The sequence below is a fragment of the Saccoglossus kowalevskii genome, chromosome 2, assembly GCF_978046115.1.
Source record: "Saccoglossus kowalevskii chromosome 2, keSacKowa6.1, whole genome shotgun sequence".
In the NCBI taxonomy this organism is placed as follows: domain Eukaryota; kingdom Metazoa; phylum Hemichordata; class Enteropneusta; family Harrimaniidae; genus Saccoglossus; species Saccoglossus kowalevskii.
In genome coordinates this window covers 24215380-24220832 of record NC_140642.1, presented here as the reverse complement: position 1 = coordinate 24220832, position 5453 = coordinate 24215380, and positions in this window count along the sequence as shown.

Sequence of the window (5453 nt, the reverse complement as noted above, 5' to 3'; positions counted from 1 at the left end):
ATTCGTAACGAACGTGCTCCTGCACATAGATGTACGCATGCGCATGCTTTTTTGGGGTCAAAAGTCTAAACGCGTGTCTGTTCGATGCGGTACGCATGAACATCACTTTGGTTGGGGTGAACCCATTCTTTACTGTCCCGATGTGTTATATTTCATGGTCTAGTATGTTTTATGGCACTCCGTGAGAATGTTCAATCTAATAACGGTGATAGAGATTTTAATCCTTTTAACATACTCATGACGTAATCATTGCATTATGTAAAATATGATGTGTACTCGTACTTTATACGTTGTGTGAAAGTTCAGTGACTGACCGGGAGTGACTGGTCTACCGCTTAATTACGCTACGATTGGGACAAGATCTACCAGTGATACAGTTTTTAACGCCCGTACAGAATGAGCCATCTAGCGTTGCGTTCTGTAATCGCTACAGTAGTACAGTAATGCCGGTCGGTGTGTATCTAACCGATATTATCGTAGTAGCGACAGTTCCGTTTTGACTATTTCAGAGCAATATTTAGACCGGTTAACTTATGAGCTATTGATTGTTGCAACTTGTCAGATGGTTGCAACTTTAGTTGGCGAAAGGGCAGTGACATGTTGTATGGCGGGGGTAGTTTGATTGCATCAAGACCACATCGGGGTGCAAAATCATAGTTGTCATAGTGATACACTTTTGCATACATAATTACATCGCTATACGCATATGAAGCTACTAGGGCTAATTTATTTGGAAACACCTTCAATACTATGGACAGTGAGTGAGCTGTAGTATTACGTAGTTTGGTTTGTCGTCGCACCCTGCACCGTATTCAAAACAGCAACAACTATCAGTGTATTAGGCTACATTTTGTGTTCATTCTATATTCTGTATTCACCATTGGCTGCAAATTGTCTTTATTGTTTTTGATTTGTTTTATATTTTTAGAAAAGTTTTTATTTTTTGTTTTCCTTTTTAGTAGTTTTTTTAATTTCTTTCTGTAAGACCTTTTTTATCCTTTCCTAAGGATTTTATGCGTCTAATAAAAAATATAAAAATACATGCCCCCTGTGACGTATTACATCGCGTGTTAATATATTATTCGCAACGACTGCGGCGCTTCACTGTAAGCCGACTAGATATCAATAAATAGTAGCACATTATGAAACAAGAACGACGACTTCCATTTACTAATCATTAATCACATTTCACAGCTTAAACATAAAGACAAATCCAAAGTGGACGTGCCACTGACAATAGGTTTTAAACTTTCTATCCACAACACCTCACAATTCACTGTGTACAAAATAGAAACCCATCTAGTAACATTACAAATTTTTTGCTATGTTCACACGGCAGCATTCTATCGGAGCCGAACTACTGCTCCTCCCACTGATTAACAGGGGATTATCTCTAATGCGTTCATACGGTCGGGAGCCGAACGAGAGCCGAGATCTGTCAGAGTTCGATTCAGTTCGATCAGAGCCAAACAGTGCCCTCGAATAATGAGTATGAAAAAACTGTACTGAAATCGATTTTGGTGTCGTGTTTGTCTTGTTTCTTTACATGGCACGATGCTGATGGGCTAGGAAAAAAAAGTCGCGAGTCTGAGCATGGAGGTAGAAAAGACAATGCACTAATGTTATTATTTAGGTACATGTACTATATAGTACTTCGAATAAACAGGAAACACGGCAGCTAAAATGTGTTACAACCTATTATTTATTGTCATGCAAAATTATCATTTTGTAATTATTCAACTGTTAGTGATATCTACTACAATGTAGTACTATGAAGAATCATAGTACCTCTATCCTCTCTATATATCACAGAGGGACTGCGGAAGAATCTAAATCTACTAGATCGCTTCTACGATTTTTTCTTTGGTGTCTTTAAAAAGTTTCCGTCCAGTCGTTCCTTCAAGTTTTTGTTGCATAATGTCGTACGCCATTTTCCCGTTTTCCGTCGAGCTATCAATCAATCTGGCAGCAATTCTTTGCTCTGCCAAGTGTATATTAGGGCGCGTAACTCTTCTTCAAGCCGGAAATTGCGTGAAATTACGAAATATGTTGTCTCCGCCATAATTGAAATGATAGGTTACTTGGAGAAGACGATTGAGGGCGTGATTTTGGCTCCTATAGTTGGGCCCTGATGCGTTTACACGATCGGAGCCATGTCGGGACTCAACCCTATCGGAGTTCAACCCCGAGGGTTTAGTGGAGCCGAACTTGGCTCGAGCCAGCTCGAGCCGAACGCGTTCACACGGCCATTTTTGCTGGCTTGAGCCGTAGGGCTCCGATAAAATGCTGTCGTGTGAACGTAGCAAATATAACACACTGTGATGCTAACAAAGTAGCAATATTGATATCAGGTTACCATGACAATTATTAAACTGTTTAACCTATCAATATTGCATTTTTTATTAGCTAAACAGTAAAGCTATATTGTAAAACAGCTGGTTGGATTGCCATTTCGGTCACAGTAAAAAAAAAACTGTTTCCTATAATATTATTATTACTTTGAGAAGTAACCTAATATCGTATATGTCTGTTTTAGTAGTTCATATATGGACAACTTGGCATGGGGCCCAGTTTGATTTAGAATACCGCTTTCTAAATTCGTTAAAGAAACATTTACTCAAAAATCGTCAATGTTATTATTTTGGCATTTTCAGAATTATGTATGAATTGTGTGTTTAATAGCAAAAAAACAATAACAATAAAAAAAGGAAGTAACTAAAGTTGTTATTATTATATTATCAATTTTGATTCATGTTCAATTCACCGATATATATATATATATATATATATATTATATGGGTTACAAATATAGTTCAGGATACACGTGCTACACGTGTTTTTATTCAGAATTGGTAATAGTTATACAACGAATGTATACATCACGCCTCACTCCCCGGACAGTCATTATACTGAAATCGAACGGATTAATTTATGAAACTATGACAGCTGAGAATGTTATTTACGTGTTTTGTTTTTAGCAATATTGAACCCCTCGTTTGTAATCCTTCTTGTACGAACGCTTCTTCCCCGAAACAAGGAATAGATATTTTATAATTATATATTATTCATAACATGTTCTGAGAGAAAGTGATTGGAAGTGTATACGACGTATCATAGCGACAGCAACAACGAACACCGCGTAACCAGTAAATTCATGACTGCCTTCTGTGAATCGATAAGTTATTGGTGAGTGCATATTCCGGTAAAACTTAGTAACATGCTAAGGATAAAAAGTCCCCAGACTATCCAAAACAATTTAAGAATAGTGTAAGAAGTTAACAAGAGGCATTGCGATCTGACATTAAAGCAATTTGCCAGGAAATCATGGAAAACGTGTCCTTTTTTTGATACAGGAAAAAGTTTGCAGCTTCGGTCAATGATTCCAAACAATTATGGAACAGAGTGAGGCGCCCAATGTCTATCAGTTGTAATACGATCGAACCAGGGGATTGGTATGACAGTTTCATCAAACTGTTTATTTCTGAGGCAGAACTTGGTCAAAATTTTCCATTGTCAGAAGAGTTACATTATCTGTAAGATTCGATTGATGAAAATACCGTGAATGATTTTGAACTAAATTCAATATTAAACGGTCTAATTCATCGGGACGAAATTGTTTATGGAATTTATAGAAATGGCAAATAGTGCCGGTCCGACATTTTGGATTTTTAAAATCTGCATCTCAACCTTTATCGTCCCATATCTTACAGTGTTATTTAATGATCCAGGACTATTTGATTCAGGTTTATTCCTATTTGAATGGTTCCACATCAAATAGTGTTCCCTTACATAACAAAAATGCTCGTACGATAATCCAGATAATCACAGAAGTATTTTGTTATTGAGTATCTTTAGTAAAATTGTCCCTTCCATCTTAAATAATCGTCTTCTGGACAGAATTCTTAGAAAGACCCATGAAACACAAATTCCGTCGTGAATATTCTACTGTTGACACTATCGTTGTTGTAGTCTATTGTTCAAAAATATTTGTTCAAAAAGCATGCATGAATATTTTTCATTAATGATTTGTCAAATGAATTGCACAGTGACACGCGCCATGCACTCAATCATCGCCATATCTGATTAAGATCATGTGCTTATTACATTGCTTCAGTATCCGATATCGGCAATTATCTTAGAGAGCAATTTAAATTATTTGAGCTCATATTGCGAAACAAGGTAACTATTCGTTAATCTGGCAAAAACAAAAATGATTGTGTGCAAATATGCATTTTATCCAAAATTGAATAAAATGGAAGTATAACGGCCACGTGATTGGGTAGCTGTGGTGACGTGTTATACATATATAGCTGTGTTTTTTTCTCAAGTAGATCATAATATAGTGAGAGGCAGCCAAAACTTTGTTCCTTGTCTTTAACATATTTAGAGTTACAAAGTTTGAAGTTTTCGACTCGATACAATGATAACTTAACTTGCGTTGCAGGAATGTGGAGATTTGACGAATATTAATGTCTTGAACGAATTCAGTTTTTAGCCGCAGTTTTTGGATGTCTCTTGTAATGCTCCTAATGTTTCTGTTCTTGGCGAGTGTGCGCGCGCGTGTGTGTGTGTGTGCGCGCGTGTGTGTGTGTGGGGGGGAGGAGTCCCGATTTTTTTACAAACTGCACGAAGATGTGTTAAATATTTGTATCAACTTTTGAATATGCCTGACCAGAGATATCCAAAAATGCTACAAAATACTTAACAATATTACAATGTCGGGGATTTGATGTACCCATTAAGGGTTTACCAGGTTAAAAACATATCAGTCCGCTGTAACCTCACATATGTATGGGACCAGCAAAAAATAATAAATGTGTTTTCTACGACAGGTGAAAACTTATTTTATTTATCGAGTGGCAAAGCAGAATCTCTCCTACCGATAAATTATCTTTGTATCGGTAACTTACAATCTGAAAACAATATTTATTTTGCGTTAAAGAATATGTTCATATTCAAATGCATGCTCGTCTTCGCTATACATCACATTGGCTTCGGATCGAGAGGGACCGTAAATACAAAGTGGACATGGATAGACAATGAATACTTTATTTCAGTTTATTCGATTTTTGATACCTAGAGAAAAAAAATTATTCAATTTTACATTATAATTTACCTTTTGGGATGAAATTCATTGATTTAATGTCAGTGTTTAGCAGTTTTAAAAGTTCATAAAAAATATTCATAAGCTTGATGTGTAGACCTGTATATATTGTTTTAATAGCCACATTATGTGAATATTTTGGATAAATCGCCATTATAGTACTGGTTATAGTATACACACATTAAAAAAAGATTCAGCAAAAAAAAAGTCATGCTTTAACAACAATCAACTCATAGCTATTTTTGCGGGGTCTCAAGATCGTACGCCATTTGGCGAATTGTCGCGTGTTGGCGCTCGACCTGTTTGGAATAAATGACTGTCACCTCCAGCTATACACATCCAAGGAATC